This window comes from Labeo rohita, chromosome 2, assembly GCF_022985175.1.
Source record: "Labeo rohita strain BAU-BD-2019 chromosome 2, IGBB_LRoh.1.0, whole genome shotgun sequence".
Classification (NCBI taxonomy): Eukaryota; Metazoa; Chordata; class Actinopteri; order Cypriniformes; family Cyprinidae; genus Labeo; species Labeo rohita.
The window spans coordinates 22,882,114-22,902,308 of NC_066870.1; the positions used below are offsets into that span (position 1 = coordinate 22,882,114).

Genomic DNA, 20,195 nt, shown 5'->3' on the forward strand with positions numbered 1-20,195 from the left:
GAATGGAGCGTTTTGGCCATTTGACGCGCGAACGCGTGATTCACACGAATATTCTTTGGCGAATATTCGCGCTGCGTTAACCAATCAGGAGCTTGCTCTAGTAGTGACGTGATTACGACGTAGCGAGCGGAGGCAGAAATCCGAAACAACAATGGAGGACAAAATCATCATAGCACATAGCACCTCTCAACAAAACCCATGTCAGCCATTTCGCAAGGAGACAGGAGTTGCGTGGCAGAAGCCCCTTCCACGATGCAAATTTGCATCTGTTGTGAAGTAAATTTCACACGTGAATGAAGCGAATTTCACGCACGAATGAAGCGAGTAAACTCAAAATGTTCAAGCGTCCAACTACGCGCAAATAGCGCAATTTATTTGCGCAAGTCCGGTGTGAACGCACCATTACAGTTGTTTTTATAGTTGTAGGTCTTGGACAGGCCTTTAAATCATAGGCGCTACAGCGGGGAGTCCCAGCTAATGCTGTCCTTTACAGATCTCCAGAGAAAATCAGCTCACCATTTCGTAACGTTACTCATTTAAGATTTAAGATTCAATCAGAGCGTATTTGAACTCTGCTCTCCTCTATCTGACCATCAAAATTTAAATTTCACACAGACCGCCACAATAGGGCATCCAAACGCATTTGTCGAACCAGGACTCAATAATTCATAGTCTCTGCCCTCAGCGACAGATCAACACAGTCCATGGCGTTCTAGAATTACATCCTGCTCAATAACACATTGTTTAGTGCAGCACGACTTCAAAGGTGAGGACAGAGGTGAGGCGATAACCTTTCACAGAGGGTACGGTTTCACCCTTCACTCCTCTATTCGGCATGTGCCAACCTAAATGGACTGATCCGCGGATGCACTGTGCTACTCGATTGGCATTTCACAGAGCGACTTGGTGACTCACTGACAGATACTGGAGTCCTTTGATGGAGCAGCTCCTTCAGTGCTGGTGTCAGCCAACCGTAAGTAAGGCAGACACTGGGGAACACTGAGAGTGATGAATGCTAGCACGCTACGCTGCGACCGGGACACAGCGTCAAGTCAAAGCAGGTGCTTATAAATGATAGCATTCAAATATTGGCGTGCTAATAGGCATGCTAAATAACCGACTAAAGACAAAGATGCATGCAGACAACAGCGAGATTACCCATGAGAGGTGATGTTGATAAGATCTCTCTTATCAAAACAAGCGACGTACTAGAACATCTGACATTTTGGATTCAAATACAAATCAAGTTGGACACTATGATAACGTCTGAAAAATAGGGATATGTTGACCTACTTGTGTACAACTTTTATTCCAGATCACTTACTCGTGTTTTGGTGCAATTTAAAGGGACAGTTCACCCAAAAATGAAAATTCTGTCATTAATTACACACCCTCATGACGTTCCAAACCTGTAAGATCTTGTTCATCTTTGGAACAAAAATGAAGATATTTTTAATGAAATCAAGAGCTTTCTGACCCTGCACAGACAGCAACACTACGAACAGAGCAGCTATATAAATTACATTTTATATATATATATATATATATATATATATATAAATTACAACATTACAAACTTTGATTTGAAAAAAAGAAGTATTTGAAAATCCAACAACTAGACAAGACTGTGTACTTGTATGAAGAAAAGAACTACAATCCCATGTTACTGCAAATTAAATTATTGCATTAAAAATGATGGAGAAATCTAAAATGGTTGATTTAAAGATGTTCATTATACAGTATATCTAGAAAAAATACCAGTGGAAAAAGATTATTATTATTTTTATTTATTTATTTATTTATTTATTTATTTATTTATTTATTTATTTTCTGGACTGAAATCAACAGCTTTCGACAGGTAGGCTATATACTGGGGCAGTCATGGCCTAATGGTTAGAGAGTTGGGCTCGTAATCCAAAGGTCGCTTGTTCGATTCCCGCACCAGCAGGAATTGAAGGTGGGGATTATGAATGTGTGTGTGTACTTGTTTTTGCTACATTGTGGGGACCAAATGTCCCCACAAGGATAGTAAAACCTGAAATTTTTGACATTGTGGGGACCAGCCTGCAGTCCCCATGGGTACAAAAGCTTATAAATCATACAGAATGAGTTTTTTTTTGATAAAGTAAAAATGCAGAAAGTTTTCTGTAAGGGTTAGGTTTAGGGGTAGGGTTAGGGTAAGGGGATACAAAATACAGTGTGGACAGTATACAAACCATTGCGCCTATGGAGAGTCCCCACAAAGATAATAAACCAGACATGTGTGTGTGTGTGTGTGTGTGTGTGTTCACTTCTCACTGCTGTGTGTGTGTGCACTCGTGATGGGTTAAATGCAGAGGACCAATTTCGACTATGGGTCACCATAGTTGACAATACGTCGTCACTTAAACTTAACTATATACTGCAAAAGTTTTATAAATTGATAAACTTCACATTTCAGCCTTTTTAACTTTTTTTAAGAAAAGGGATGAGTCAAAATCATAAATACTTTTACAAAACCCAAATTTGCGTATAGCCTATTTGAATAGCCTATTTCAATGTCATAATGTTGAATTTCACAGAAAGGCAACAAGTTTACAGAAACCATATTGTATGTTTATTGCAAAACATGCATATTATGCATACAAATGAGTGCTGTCAAACGATTAATCACGATCCAAAATAAAAGTTTGCGTTTACATAATATATGTGTGTGTGTGTGTACTGTGTATATTTACTATTTATATATAAATACACAAACAAAAAGTATATATTTTGAAAAAATGTACATGTATTTACATGTAGATGTTTATATTGATATAATTTATATTATATATAAATATTTTTAATATATAAGCATAACATATTTCTTAAATATATACATGCATGTGTGTGTATTTGTATATACATAATAAATATACACAGTACACACACATATACTATGAAAACCAAAATGTTTATTTTGGATGTGATTAATTTTGATTAATCATTTGACAGCACTAATATAAATCACATTTTAAGTAGTTTGATAGTGTACGGAAACTGAATCTATGTCAGTATTAATATAACACAATTAATATTCAGTGCTAATACTTTTGTTCATCTTACGGTGCATTCACACAGGGCGTCAGCGTTAATGCTTGACGGAGGGCGTGTCTGAAGCTTGGTGCTGATACGACTGTCATATTGAAAACAACCAATCACTTTACTATTCTGGTGTTGTATTAATGTGATTGGCTAGCGTCTGGGCTAGGCTATTTGCATTAATCTAATTGGCTGATGCATTGCATTGCATTGCCAATGCTTTGCTGATTATTTTGTCCATTGTTATGGACTATTTTAATTAAATAATTTCTCACTTAAATGTTGATCAAATTAGAAACAATGGCTGATTAAAAAACCCAGCTATTTCAAAGCACTATAGATAGAAAGACTATTGTTTTTCTTTGCTTTACAACAGCATACAAGTATAAGTGATATAAACTCAAATTTCACGTCCACATATTTATGGTTGATCAGCCCTATAATAGCAGGACATTGTGCAGTCAGCTGGTCATTATCGCAAAATAAACTGCGAAGGGAAGCAGCTGACTATATATTATCCCTTACACAGCAGTCTGCCACAGCCATTTCTCACAGAAGCAGCCATAAAGCTTCAGTCGATGTCAATCATCCGAGTACATCTCACTTACCACCAGCACTATTTCTGTAATGAAAAGGACCCATATTCGCTGTCTTCTCTAAGTGAATCGTAAGACTCACTTCATATACACCACATCTTTTGTCCAATACATGAAACATCCATTTCAGGCCCTGCCATGCATCCTCTCACATCATGTAGGTCCACTCAGCAAGATTTCTAAGTGTGGAAGATGAGAGCAAAAACACTGACTGTACTTAAGATCATCAAGGACTAGTAGCTCACTGCCATCTGAAATGATGGAAAGATGGCAGAAGCCATTAATGATGACTCATTCTTACTTCCTGTTGTTTTGACTAAGGATCATGAAGCATGAGAGATCTTCCTGTAGTTCTAATTAAAAGATGAGAGGTTATTGTAGCCCTACACTTTTACAAATTCAATCCCTCCACAAGAGATGAATAAAAAAAAGGTCTAGTAAGATACGTGAAGAATTCTGAACAGCAATTTCTGTCAATAGTGACATAAACATAAGCATATGACTCAGTTATAAATGAACTGTGAAGGCAAAGAAGCAGCTTAACTGCAACATCACAATGTGCTTTAATACTGACAGCATTTCTGCCTGCATAAGCAGTGTATTTATGCAGGCAGTGTGAAAATTGTGACCTGTTTGTAAGGGTGGTGAAATAAATGTGCCGCTTCTGTTTGCGGTGTGAAACAGGCTTAATGGAATCAAATCAAAAATACAGCAAATAAAATATTTTATCAGCCTTGACTTCAGGGATAGGTTAAACATGAACATTGAATGGTTTGAGGAATACATTCACACAAACATTCACACATCACATAAAAATGCACTGGCTGCATCCCACAGTGAATATAGTAAATAAATAAGGAATTACATACAGTAACAGTTGAGGTCAAAAGTTTACATACACCTTGCAGAGTCTGCAAAATGTTAACTATTTTACCAAAATAAGACGAATCATGTAAAATGCATGTAATTTTTTTTGTACTGAAATAATATATTTCACATAAAAGATGTTTACATACAGTCCACAAGAGAAAATAATATTTAAATTTATAAAAATTACCCCATTCAAAAGTTTATATACGCTTGATTCTTAATACTGTGTTGTTACCTGAATGATCCACAGCTGTGTTTTTTTTTTTTTTTTTTTTTTTTTTTTAGTGATAGTTGTTAATGAGTCCCTTGTTTGTCCTGAACGGTTAAACTGCCCGCTGTTTTTCAGAAAAGCCCTTCAGGTCCCACAAATTCTTTGGTTTTTCAGCATTTTTGTGTATTTGAACCCTTTCCAACAATGATTGTATGATTCTGATTGTATGAGATCCATCTTTTCAAACTGAGAACAACTGAGGGACTCTTATGCAACTACTACAGAAGGTCCAAACACTCACTGTTGCTCTAGAAGGAAAAAAACATGATGCATTAAGAGCCAGGGGTGTAAACTTTTAGACAAGATGAAGATGTGTACATTTCTCTTATTTTGCCTAAACATCATATTTTTTATGTAATATTGCGCTTCAGAAGCTACAGAAGAGTTTTCCAGAGAACAAAATAATTTACATTTACCCTGATCTTCAAATTCAAAAGTTTTCACCCCTGCTCTTAATGCATCGTTTTTCCTTTTGAAGCCCCAGTCAATGTTTGAACCTTCTGTAATAGTTGCATATGAGTCCCTCAGTTGTCCTCAGTGTGAAAAGGTGGATCTCAAAATCATACAGTCAATGTTGGAAAGGGTTCAAACACACAAAAATGCTGAAAAAAGTTTATGGGAACTGTTCAGGACAAACAAGGGACTCATGAACAACTATCACTGAACAAAAAAAACAAAAAAAAAACAGCTGTGGAACATTCTGGTAACAACACAGTATAAAGAATCAAGCGTATGTAAACTTTTGAACGGGGTCATTTTTTAAAATAAATGTAACTATTATTTTCTCTTATATGTAAACATTTTTTTTTTAATTTTAAATATTTTATTCAGGTCAGTACTAAATAAAAAAATAATATGCATTTTGTATTATCCCTCATATTTTGATAAAATAATTAACCTTTTTCAGATTCTGCAAGGTGTATATAAACTTTTGACCTCAACTGTACACATCTGTGTAACACAATAGATTCATTTAAAGAGTTAAAAAATGAATGTTATTCCAAACCTGTGTGACATACTTTCTTCTTGTGGAACACAAAAGAAGATATTTAGAAGAATGTTTGGACCACGCATTGAGAATTTTGTGTCATACAAAGAAAGTCACACTGGTTTGGAATGACATGATGGTGAGTAAAGAATGACGCTTTTCATTTGGGTGAACTAAAACAAATGACAAACAAATAACTAGATGGTTCTCCAATTGCAGATTCCAATAGTGTTTAGAAATGTGCAGAAAGATTAACTAGCAGTAAACAAAAGGTTGGAGCGGTGCTGAATGTCAGGTGCATTCTGGGGAGTGCTGGTAATGGTTTCCCCAGTGTGTTGTTGGAGTTTTCCCATTTGTGCCCTGCTCAACCCAGGCAACCGGATTCCATCTTCCTCACTGCCCATGTAACAGATTTGACTTCCAAACGGGCTAGAGCCTTGGCAATAAAAGGGCCAGCTGAGAGCGACACAGAGAGAAGACAGAAAGGATCCTTTTGTTTAGGGCTCCCAGCTGCCATCACCCGCAGTCAAACCGGGCCTTTCATGTGAAACCACAGAAGCTGGGCCAACCAGAGGGGAAGGCAATCTCACACCACTACCTCCATAGGTAATGAGCAGGAGCCGGAAGCACCACCCTAGAGCTGGGAACACACACTTCTGCCAAGCTCTGCTAAGAGTGCCATGAAACCAGGCCTATCAATAGCAGAGCTGAAAACAACTCAGAGAAGCAAAGAAATGTCTAGAAATGGAGAAGATCACCTCAGAAGTCTTTGATAATGCTTTCTGGTCTGTGTTTGTATAGTTTAGCAATATGAAACAATTTATCTTTATTCTTGCAGTCTCTCTTCTCAGCGTTCTATTCCAGGACAGAAGCAAACCGCTGTGAAATTGTGCTGTTTCCGCACACTGCTTATGAAACACCTTTCAATGCGCCAGTCCCTTTTCACTTTATACTTCAAGGCCAATACAAGGTAAAGGAACTAAAAAAAAAGGTAAAAATAAAACAATGCTGTGTTTCCAACAGGATTTTGTTTTTGCAGAGAGTGCACCAGTTCACTGAGAATACTGCATCTTCAGAACTGTAAAAACCCTTTATTCACTTAAAGGGAGAGTTCACCCCAAAATGAAAATTCTGTCATTAATTACTCACCCTCATGTCATTCCAAAACTGGAGCACCTTCGTTTATCTTTGGAACACAAATTAGGATATTTTTGATGAAATATAAGAGCTTTCTGACTCTGCATAGACAGCAATGCTACTACCACGTTCAAGCCCTTGAAAAGTAGTAAGGATATCATAAAAATAGTCCATGAGACATCAGTGGTTCAACCTTAATTTTACAAAGCTACAAGAATTCTTTTTGTGCAAAAAGAAAACAATAATAAAATAGTCTCTTGAACTTGCACTGAAGACTGACACAGAGCAGAAGAAATTGTTGAATAAAGCTGTTATTTTCGTTTTCTTTGCGCATAAAAACCATTGTCATAGCTTCATAAAATTACGGTTGAACCACTGATGTCACATGGACTATTTTAATGTTGTCATTACTACCGTTCTGGGACTTGAACGTGCCAGCTGCGTTGTGGTCTATGCAGGGTCAGAAAGCTCTCGGATTTCATCAAAAATATCTTAATTTGTGCTTCAAAGATGAACAAAGGTTTTACAGGTTTGGAACGACACAAGGCTGAGTAATTAATGACAGAATTTTCATTTTTGGGTGAACTATCCTTTTAAAAACTGAAAAAAAAAAAAAAAAAATTATTTTGTTGCGAAACTCAGTATTTCAAATAAATTATACACAGTTTCACACAAAAGTTTGGGAACCCCTTGCAGAATCTGTGAAAATGTGAATAATTTTAACAAAAACAAGAGAGATCATACAAAATACATGTTATTTTTTATTTAGTACTGTCCTGAGTAAGATATTTTACATAAAAGATGTTTACATACAGTCCACAAGACCAAAAAATAACTGAAACTATTAAAACAACCCCGTTCAAAAGTTTGGGAACCCTTGAGTTCTTAATACTGTGTGTGGATACCTGAATGATCTACGACTGTTATTTTGTTTTGTGATGGTTGTTCATGAGTCCCTTGTTTGTTCTAAACAGTTAAACTGAGCACTATTCTTCAGAAATAATCCTCCAGGTCCTGCAGATTCTTCAGTTTCCCAGCATCTTTTGCATATTTGAACACTTTCCAGCAGTGACAGTATGGTTTTGAGATCCATCTTGTCACACTGAGGACAATTAAAGGACTCAAACACCGCTATTAAAAAAAGATTCAAACATTTACTGATGCTCCGGAAGGAAACACGATGCATTAAGAGCCAGGGGGTGAAAACCTTTAGAATTTAAAGATCAAGGTAAACTGCACTTAATTTGTCTTCCGGGAAACAATCTCCTGCTGCTTCCGAATGATCTCTCTTATTTTGTTAAAATATTAACATTTTTTTTACAGATTCTACAGGGGGTTCCCAAACTTTTGTATAAAACTGTATTATATTAATTTATTTACTGACCCCAAATACATACATAATTCTAAAACTCAGTTATTTAGTTAAACAGTTTAAAACTTAGTTAAACATCAGTTATTGCTCACATACGAACGCAGTGACACTCACAGCCTATTTTATGTCACGTATACCCAGAACTATGGGATGCTGTTAATTTAGTAAATGATCCTAGTATAAAGTTTTCCAATGACCCTCACTTTACCCAGACATGCAGGATACATGGAAAAACACAGGAATCAATAACTGATTAAAACATTCAATGAAGCAGAACAGAATACAACACCTGCTTCCTTCTAAAACTAAACATGTCTGAGTTTGTAATAATCACCATAGATTTAGTTTTAGTTTTTTCTTATTCTTTTTTTCTTTATATATTCCATATTTCTCCTGCATATTTAATAGTTCTAGCCAACAACTATTAAATGATGCCTGTAAAATATACCATAACCAGCACATAGTTAATAGAAATAAACATGCACATTTCTGGTTAACCTCGCATGAGGTCAAGGTTGAGAACCTCTGCTAGAAAGCAAACAAAAGCGATAGCATAAATAAAGGTAATATTTACGTTTAAAGAAAAAAAAAAAAAAAACTTCAGGCCCTCATACAATAGCTGTAATTGCATTTAGACTTTAAATATTTCTAAATTAGCTGTTAGATAAGTTTGCTAATCACTACAGAGTGCTAGTGTTTGAGGTCAATGATTTCATCTGATTATTCTGAGTTAATAACCTCTTAACAGAGGCTGAGACTATGAGACAGCAATTACACTCTAGAGCACACTTGTATTGTGCATTTTCATTTTTATCTGCTTGACAGTCTTTTCCAACCAATAGCCTTTATCAGGCTGTTTGCTGAACATAAAGATGGCAGTATCAGAGGCCGTCAGTACTTAGTAGAGTAAAATGCTGTATTTTGCCTTCCGAGAACAACATATTTCCAGAAAATATGCCATGCCCCTGAGCCAAGTGCTTGGGTATGTAATTAATAATTAGTGAGATTTCAGCTTGGCAAGCCTTTTCTGAACAGCTCTAATCCTAGATCCCAGAAGGTACTGTGATCGCTTCCTCCAGCTTTGTCATTGAACACTGCACGTCCTTTGTATTGAAAACGAACGTCTTTGTTCAGGAATTTAGCAATTGATTGCAAGACTTAAGAAAGCCACAGACAAATGAGCGAGAAATTCACGAAACCCAACTAGCAAAATATACTGTACACGAATGGGGTAATCCATGAAGCTGCTATATATTTTGTTGGTCCCTTCCCTTGAACGAGCCATAAATATGACCCAACAGAAGCCTTGGTCAGTTTTGATGGCCGCAGTGAAATTATACCCCACTAAACTGGCTTTCATGTCCATGCTGAGAACTCAGAGCAGGGTTCCAGTGTAATTGGAGTTCGGGCCAAGCGGTTTGAGGGCTTGTTACTGGCTCTGCCTTATCATTCTGTGGCCGCACCAAAGCCTGGGGTTTAACTGGGCCACATGCACCCCTCTCCACTGCCAGCTGGAGAGATATCTGAGCAGAAGGCCTATAGCACAGAAATGATTTTGATTGAAAGCTCCCAAGCAGACTTTTGGTACTGACCATCAGTTCTGAATTAAGTCCAAAAGACACGTTTTATACAAAAAGCTGAAAGAGAAAAGGGAGACAGACAGAGAATAAAAATCATTTTCAGCTGATTCAGCCAAACTGACGGTCAGCTGGAACAGAAATCAACACAAAGGCAATAGATTCTGTGCCAATAAGGAAATCGGAACAATGTTTTGTCTTTTACAACTAAACAAGCCAATATTTTAATGTGTCTCTTATGAAGCTTATGAACTTTTAATGAAGCCAGCTCAGCAGTGAAATCAACAGAATTACACTCAGGTACACAACATATTTTATACACTACTGTGAAAAGCACTGTGAAATATTATTTCAATTTAAATAGCTGTTAATTATTTGAATATATTTTAAAATGCAATTCATCCCTGTGATGGAAAAGCTTTTTGTGTGTGTGTAAAAGTAAAAGTTTTTGCTCTCATTTTTGATCAATTTATTCATCAAGGACAGACTAAAAAGTTGATTTCTTTGCTTTTTAAAGTTATAAAGAAGCCACTTCACAATAAATAAAGATAAAATAAATAGTAATTACAAGCTAAATGATTCATTATTATACTGATATAATTATAATTATAATTATAATTCATAATTATATTCATATAATCAAAAAAACTTTTGACTATTTCTCATAATCGCAACTTACTCCCCAGTGTGAATTAATTTTTTATTTTAAACTTTCTCCCAAGGTCCTTGTATGATGGAAACTGGTTTTAATTTTTATATACACAGAATGTAGAATGTTATTTTGAAATGTTGGAAAACTTTTCAAAATGTGGTAAAATTTCCAAATAAAATTTGGCAAAATATGTTTAGATAAATATAATTACACTACCAGTCAAAAGTTTTTGAACAGTAAGTTTTTCAATGTTTTTAAATTGAATTTATTTGATCCAAAGTACAGCAAAAACAGTAACATTTTGAAATATTTGTACTATTTAAAATAACTGTTTTCTATTTGAATATATTTTAAAATATAATTTATTTCTGTGATTGCAAAGCTGATTTTTTGCATCATTATTCTAGTCACATGATCCTTCAGAAATCATTCTAATATTCTGATTTGCTGCTCAAAAACTTTTTATTGGTAGACTAAATTATTAGTAGATTTTTTTTTCAGGTTTCTTTGACGAACAGAAAGTTCAGAAGAACAGCATTTATCTGAAATGGAAATCTTTTGTATCATTATAAATTTCTTTATCATCACTTTTGAATTTAAAGCATCCTTGCCAAACAAAAGCATCAATTTCTATAATTTCTATGCCCCCCAAAATTATACTGACTCCAAACGTTTAAATGGTATATTGTATAATGTTACAAAAGCTTTTTATTTCAGATAAATGCTGTTCTTTGGATCTTTCTATTCATTAAAGAATCCTGGAAAAAAATGTACTTAACTGTTTGAAATATTGATAATAACAATACTAATAATAAAAATAAATACTAAAAGTTTCTTAAACAGCAAATCAGCATATTAGAATGATTTCTGAAGGATCATGTGACATTGAAGACTGGACTAATGATGCTGAAAATGTAGATTTATTCACAGGAATAAATCACATTTTAAAATATATTCAAATAGAAAGCAGTTATTTTAAATAGTAAACATATTTCACAATATTACTGCTTTTGCCGCATTTTGGATCAAATAAAGGCTTCTTTAAAAAATAAAAATAAAAACTTTTGACTGGTAGTGTACATAAATACAATATTATTAATGTATGAATTATTATATTTACTATTACTTGATATCAAACTTTTTTTGTGAAAAAAATAAGAGAATTAGTATTCAACAAAAATACTACATTTAACTTAACTTGAACCAAGGCTCAAGACAAAGCTAAAGTTGTGAAAAAGGTTCAAAACTCTACATCCTGTACTTTTTTTTTAATAATTGAGAAAAAGACTAAATTTACAATAGCATGCTGTGATAGCAGTGCCGTCAGAACGGAGGAACATAACAAATACTTCAGAGAATACAGAGAACACCAAATGCTAGTCAATCACTGTTCATAGCCCTTGCATTGACAGACATTCCAGGACATTGTGCTATTGAATGAGCCCATCCAATAACAACGAGGAGAAAACTACCGTTCAGAGACATTTTCTTCACACCATTAGAGTTTTCTAAAGCTAGACCTAGAAGAAACTGTATCTAGTGCATCAGTGCTGCACAATTCCATTCTCTTATTTAGTGTGGGAAAACAAACCTTTCAGCCAGATCTCCAGAGGCCGCGGCTGCATGATCAATACAGCTACAACGGCAGCAACCGTTACTGCTGGGATATTTACAGTGGTGACCTACTTCCTCAAGGTACAAGCGATTTACTGGATATATGCTTCAGCCATTTCACCAGGCAAGTGGACCAAAACACTTTAAAGTGGTTGTGTGGCAAAATCACAGAGAGATATACCGACTCAGAGCAGTTCAGGCGGCCTTGTATATAGAGATTTATCAAGGTGTAGCATTACTGCACACCATTTATGATATAAAAAAAATATAAAGCAGTCAGTCTAAAAAATACAGCTAATTCCATGCCAATATTTGATTTACTTGACAAACTCAGTAGCATTCACTTTTACAGCTGCTGTGAAACAAAACACCATGTGCTCAAGTGTCTCGTAATTAGGCGACAGCAAATGCGAACTGCAGCATTTACAACTTGTAAAACATCTACTGTTCACTTCTTAGTTAGGATTCTGGGCCATTAAAACTTATCCGCAGCCAAACTTTCATGAGGTTCATTATGCTGCACCTAAAGCCCTCATGATTTATGAGAAGCCCACTTAATAGTGGATGTCGCTGCGTTTTGTCTTTAAATCTAATTAATAGAAGTCATTCATCTGTGGCTGACATTAACTACCACTGACAATGACTATACAGAACACTCAAGCTTTGAACACTTTTCCTTTGGATTTGGGATTTGGCTGATGGAACAGGACAATAACAGTGACGAAAAACCTGCCAGCGGTAAACAAGGGCTGTCAACAAGGACAAATTGTTCTGCTCTAAACTGTTTAAACGGAACAAAATGTCAATTCAGTATGAAAAAAAAAAAAAAAAATACTATTTTCTCTGTTTTCACCTCAACGATCAATATGCATCAAAGACCGCTACAAAACTTAACAACATAAAACATAGCAACAGAAGATCTTTTTGATACCAATTCAATCAAATTTGTTCTGAAGTTTAACACCCGCTATTCTGTCTTCTAAGTGTATAAATAAGCACGCCAAATGCCAACACCGTTTATGAAATACAATAAGGTTTGATTGTTGTAGTATTCAAACAACTGTCAAGTTATCAGCAGGTATCTTGTTGATAATGCTTCCATCTTTTCACAAGATTTCAACAAAATAGAGTGATACTTTTTCATTTTGGTTCACGGATACAGATCAAACAACTTACTGACCTTGTCATATGCACTTCAACTTATATTAATACACTTACTTTCGCAAGTCACCACTAGACTGTAAAAAGAAAAAATCAGGGGTTTGAAAAACGTTAAAATCAAGGAAATAATTCACATTGCTTTTGTGAGTTCAGTTTATTTAAAGGATTATCTCACTTCCAGAATACAAAATTCCTGATAATTAACCCACCCTTATGTCATCCAAGATGTTCATGTCTTTTTTCTTCAGGCGAAAAGAAATTAAGGTTTTTGAGGAAAACATTCCAGGATTTTGCTCCACATAGTGGACTTCAATGGGAATCAGTGGGTTGAAGGTCCAAATTGCAGTTTCAATGAAAGAGCTCCACGCAATCCCCACCAGGGAATAAAGGTCTCATCTAGCAAAACATAGTAAAAAATCTAAATTTATATACTTCTTAACCACAAATGCTCATCTTGTACTAGCTCGACTTCACGCATTATGTAATCACGTTGGAAAGGACATGTGATGTAGCTGAAAGTACCGACCCAGGGTTTACAAAGCCAACATGCAAAGAAAGTCAAACACCCTTTACAAAAACAAAGATGTCTGACGATTTTGAAGTTGGAAGAGAAAATGAGATGACTGTACCCTGTACCCTACCTTTCTGAACCAAAGTACACAGTTAAAAAAATAAACATGCATGACTTTTCCAACATGATTACGTAATGTGTAAAGTCGTAGACGCGCATCGCAGAGCTATCGTTTTGCTAGATAAGACCAATCGGCAAATGAACTGATCATCTCTTCTTCTTTCCTAGTTATAGCATGAAAGAAACATAAATGCACATCAGAAGGTTTCTTGTTTCAACCGCAGAAAGACGTCAATACACACTATTTTTCAAAAGTCAAGTCCACCAACGTTAATCTATTCTGATTGGTTTGTTAGATAAAAATGGCAGATTCAGCATTATTATTGGTCAGATCACCTGTCAATCAAACTCCCTGTGAAGGGTGAATTTTAAGAAGTTGCATCTACTTCTATGCAAACTGTTCTCATCATTTACATGGATGCAAAAAGTTATTCCATGTATTGAATTCCATGTATTCCATGTATTTACAAATCACTGAGCACAAAGTACTTGATCACATCAATGCTTACAAAAAGTTTTAAGCAGAGGAATAAACTTGTCCTAAACCTATGGAGGCCTGTTTCCGCCACTGAATTAATAATAAAAAAAAGGTAATTGCGACATTATCTCGCAATTTTTTTATCTCGCAGATTTTTTTTCTCATAAATCTATTTTAAAGATGCAGTTGTGAGTATTGTGAGACATAAACTCTGAGAAATAAACTTGGAATTCTAAGACGTAGAATCACAATTATAAGTTTATATCTCGGAATTCTGACTTCATAACACGCAAATGCGAGTTACAGATATAAATTCACATTTCTGAGAACATATCAAGCTTTTTTGTCCCCCCACACTGTAAAAACTAACAAATGTGCTAACTTAATTCTTTTTGTTGACTTTACTGAAAGTGTAATTGTTTGTTTACCTTACTGATGTACAGTAAATCTATTAAAGTTTACAATTTGTTCTAAAAGTACTAGTTACTTAAATGTAACTCTTCTCTTGCATTTTGTAAAGTAAATGTTTTGAAATGTAATAAACGGAGAGCTGTTTTTTTAAGTATTTTGTTTTTTAAATAGGTAGTGTTCCTCAGATCACAGATTCAATTAAGTTGACAAAACTTAAACGGCTTAAATAAACAGGACTCAAAATAAGAAAGGAACACTTTTCATATATTAGTAACTACAACTTAAATTACACTTAATACTACTGAGTTAAGATTACTAAATTGAATTAAGGCAACGAGTTTGCACAACTGAATTACGTAAACTTAACAAATCACTTTTTACAGTGCAGACTTTATAACTCGCAATTGAAAAAAAGTCGGAATTGCTTCCATATATACTACATTAAACTGCCAGATGCATAAATTTGCCTTTCCAAAGCAGTTACTTAACAGTATGGTTACATATTTATTTTATCAGTTCAGTTCACATCCTGTGAATCCAGCCAGTTACCTTAGCATTTATATTCTGTAGAAGCTATAGGAATGTATCACAAGACAACAAGTTACTTAATGTAACAACAAAATTAACAATGCTTGGAATGTGAATAGGACTGGATCACAAAATGTATTTTTTCTATTCAAACTCAAAAAGCCAATAATCCAACTCCCCTGCCGTGCTTTTTTTTTATTTTCGTATATTGTAAACATCAAATACAAAAAACTACAACAATCCAGTAAATATGTAGTTATTTTCAGCATTTCTTGCTTGATTTAGGATTGATCTTTTTTTTTTTTTTTTACAGAGCATGAGAACACAGTAGGCCATTTCAACAAGCCAAATTTACCAAGTATTCGCTTCTTCTTGTTCTCCTTTTCTGTTCCTAAAAACAGTTTGAATGTAACACAGAAAACTTGAAAAGACCTTCTGCCAGAAAGGAATTTGCCAGAGCTTAAGGATTACATTCCTCTTTTTAAAAAAATCAATTACTGTGGCATGCAGTTGTTCTGTGGTAGAGCTTACTCTCTCTCGTTCATTACGCTGTCCTTCAGTCTTGAAAGGTGAAATGGAAACTCTCACAATTGCGGCTGTAAACGGACGACCTTGTGATCGCAGCTTAAACTAAATCTCTATAAACGTACTTCGTTACAAGTGACAAAAGTAGTCGACAGCTAATTTTCTTAATTACATAAAGCACAAAATCCATTTGTCACGAATCAAATGTGACATGTGATGCCACTGGCAGGTATTCTGTGAGACAGCGGTCCCCACTCCGGCCCCCTCAACACTGCCTTCCATCTGACCAGCCTAATATCACTGTGGGGGGGACTGACTCATCTGAGACATTCTCATGACTCTTCTCGCATTTTGGTGCCCATGTTTTACAACTCAGGCAATTGTAGGCTTTGCGAGCCATTCTGTTTAGCAATTCTTCTCACTGAAAACGAGGAAAAAAATATATAACAAACATCTTTTCAAAATAAATTGGATTCATTGTACTGTATTTATTTTATTTTACATCCTTTTATCATTTTACAGGATTTATTTAAAAAATGAAGGCAAAACACTACAGACATGGCAAAATATTTTTTTTTTAGTTTGAACAGCTTTTAGATAATAGATCATAGGCGCCGATATTAAGCATTTTTATTGTTAGCTATATAGGTCATTTTCAAAATCGATTAGCCGGAAAAAAAAAAATGTAAAAGCATTTAAAGAAAGTTTTTGTCAGAGCCATTGTTATTCTTAATTATGACATTAATTTAAATTTTTACACCAGACATATACATCGGTTCAAATTATCGGTTATCATCAGCTTCATCTATAACAATAGGTATCTATATATATATATATAATTTTTTTAAACAAATTTTGATTGCAACTGTGTGCATATATAAATATACTGTAAAAAAAAAATTAGTTGAGTCAACTTAAAATAATTTGTTACCTGGCTCCTAAAAAGTTTAGTCAACTTGAAATGTTAAGCTGTACTAAGTGACAATTTAGACATTTGTGTTGATTTAACCTAAATTTCAAGGCAGCTGGGTAATAAGCCCAGCTTTTAAGTTTAACAAACCAATTTTTCTGTTTAGTCATCTCAAATATCTAAGTTGTCACTTAGTACAACTTAACATTTCAAGTTAACTAAACTTATTTGAGTTGACTAAACTTAAAATAATTTGTTACCCTGCTGTCTTAAAATTTTAAGTTGACTCAACAAATTGTTTTTTACAGTGTATAGATAGATAGATAGATAGATAATATGTGAGGAAAAAAAAAAAAACACACACACTCACAACAAATGGGTCCCAAAATGTCACAGTTTTTACCACTGATGTTTGTTTTTATGCCTGCGGGAACACTGAATAAACAACTTTTCAGATTTGGATACCCATCAAATCTATGAATTTGGTCAAATTTGGACCTGTGTTTAAAATAAATAAATAAATAAAAGTCAGTAAGGTACTTCTGCCAAGAGCCTGATGCCAACGAGATTCATCATCATATTCTCAGAGCTTCAAACATTTTGAAATGAGAACTGGAGTCTCTCCAGTTGGCATGAACGTGACATTAGCGACAGGCTGCTGCGAGACCTCGTATTGATCTCACCTGTGTCCACTGGTTAAACCAGACAGGATGGAAGGTCACTTATCCTGTTAATGCAATAATAGCCATCAGTTTAAGCTTATTGTATTAACAGGCCTTGGCCTAATCCAATATGTGTGCATCAAATCCTTTGATCTCTTTTAGGACATACCCCCTGATCTCCCAGAGCTGGCTTTCCTGACACAATCCAGGGAAAACTTGCATGGAACATGATGCATGAATAAACAGTGCTAATAAATAAGCAAACACATCTGAATAAATCAACAGAAACTGACACAACTAAAATGGATGTCTAATTAAATCAGCTGGAAATAAATAAATAAACAATAACACTGACATTCTGTTCTCCATTTCTGAGGTTTCATATTACAAACGGCTTTATTGAAAGGGGTTTATGAGGAGTGAAATGAAACCGTTGCATCCACATCTGCATTTTAAATTTAGCCACGTATCCATCCCATAAAAAATATATCCGCTCCAGACATTCACACTCCCTGCTCAAAGCTTTCCATCACAGCGATCACAGCAAAAAAAATGCAAAGAAATAAATAAATAAAACAATAACAATTTTGTAATCCCTTTCCCGATGACAATATTAGTCCTCTGTTTTGTCATTTATCATTTGGAAAAGCTCGCTGCTCGTCTAGTTAAGGCACCAACGTCTTAATGGCTTCCCGGGTGTTATGGCGGGGATGGATGCAATTTTCTCCGCCTGCCTTAGCTCCTTGAGTTCACATTTGGCATTCATTGATTCTGTGTCTACAATCTTCTCTCAGACACTGAACCGATCTGACAATCTTAATACTGCTGGCCCATTAACTATCATATTTTGAGGATTCACTGAGCGTCCAAACAGGCCGGCAGTTAATCAAAACAAAACTGGGTCTGAAACACACGCCACACAACAGCATTGTTATTGTTAACTAAAACTAAAATCATTAAAAATCATTTTCAGCAACTGAAATTAAGCTAAAATAAAATATAAATATTAGATTCAAAATTTAAATTAAAAATTTTAAACAAAAAAAATTTTGTGGCAGCTACGTAAATTAAATATACACTACCAGATTTTTAATGTTTTTTAAAGAATTATTTTCTGCTCACCAAGCCTGCATGTATTTAATCCAGCAAAAGCAGTAACTATGAAATATTTTTACTACTTAAAATAACAGTTTTCTATTTGAATGTATATTTAAAATGTAATTTACTCTTGTGACCAAAGCTACGTATTATTATTATTATTATTATTATTATCATTAATATATAAAACAGTTGAGTGCATTTATATATATATATATATATATATATTTATATAGATATTATATAGATATTAATACTTTTATTTAGTAAGGAAGCTTTTAAATTGATCAAAAGTGATGATAAAGACATTTATAATGTTACAAAATATTTCTATTTCAGATAAATGCTGTTCTTCTAACATTTGTATTCATAAAAGAAACCTAAATTAAATCTACTCAGTTGTTTTCAATAATAATAATAATAGTAGTAGTAATGATAAATGTTTATTGTGCAGCAAATCAGAATATTAGAATGATTTCTGAGGAAATCATGTGATTGGTGTAATGATGCTACAAATTCAGCTTTGAAATCACAGGAATAAATTACATTTAAAAAAAATATTCAAATAGAAAACAGGCATTTTAAATAAATTATTTCACAATTTTAGATCAAATATATGCAGGTTAAGTGACTTCTTTAAAAAACATTAAAAATCTTACTGTTCAAAAACTTTTGACTGGCAGTGTATGGGTTGAATTGCTAAAATTATTAACACTAAAAGTGAAAAAAAAGTAAATCATCTAAAAAAGAAATATTAATTTAAAAAAAAGACAAAAACATAAAATTAGTACAACTTAAAAAAAATAAATGCTAATATAAAACATCAATAAATACTTTAATATATAAATAACACTAAAATAACATTTCGCACAGCCTCATTTAAATACAGATTTCCCTTTCCAGAGCACTTTGCCATCTTTGCGATCAAGTGTTGAGAAGCTGTTGCATCACATAAGAAAATGACATGTCTAATTACATCAAATCTTTCCTCCTAAAATAGATTCATGTCTTGCTATTCTCCACCTTAACCTTTTTGGGCCTTTTTGAGGGCTGCAGAATACAATTAGGTTGATCATGCTCCACTTCAAATGCAAGAGACAAAACAGGCGCTTAAATATCGAAGAAATCGTAATCTTGCTGAAAGCAATTCATTTATAATTATATGAGCAAATCCAAACATCCTATTCTGTGATAAATGTGCAGTCAACAGTGATGAACCAAAAGATGAAATTAGTGGTCAAAATACCACTGAATATTCCACTCTAGCATTTCAAAGCTGCAAAAATGCCACCTTGTACAATTTTGCCTGTTTTAAATGCACATACATAAAGACCGCTGCACAACTACATATTGCTCAGCGGATAAAAATATGGCATTATGAAGTAATATATGAAGGTATTCTTCTTGCAAGACAAGGAACATTAAGTGTCCTAACACTTGAACGAAATATTCAGTGAGCGTGTTGGCGGAAGCAGGCAGGCGCTCCAGGGAAGGTGAAGGGCTGAGACTGGACCCGGCAGGGTGATGCCAAAGAGCTATTTATACCTTCTGCTCAAGCGAGAACCCTACAGACCCTGGGGTGCCCATCCAAAGACAAGAAAGTATTAGAAAAACACTAAAAAGCTGTTTCATTATTACTAGGGCACAAGGC

At 34.5% G+C, this 20,195-nt stretch overlaps 1 protein-coding gene across 4 annotated transcripts in view; it reads right to left on the bottom strand.

Annotated features, from left to right (window-relative positions):
- The window catches only part of b4galt2 (UDP-Gal:betaGlcNAc beta 1,4- galactosyltransferase, polypeptide 2), a 136,671-nt gene that overhangs the window by 85,375 nt on the left and 31,101 nt on the right, over window positions 1-20,195 (bottom strand). The window lies entirely within an intron of this gene.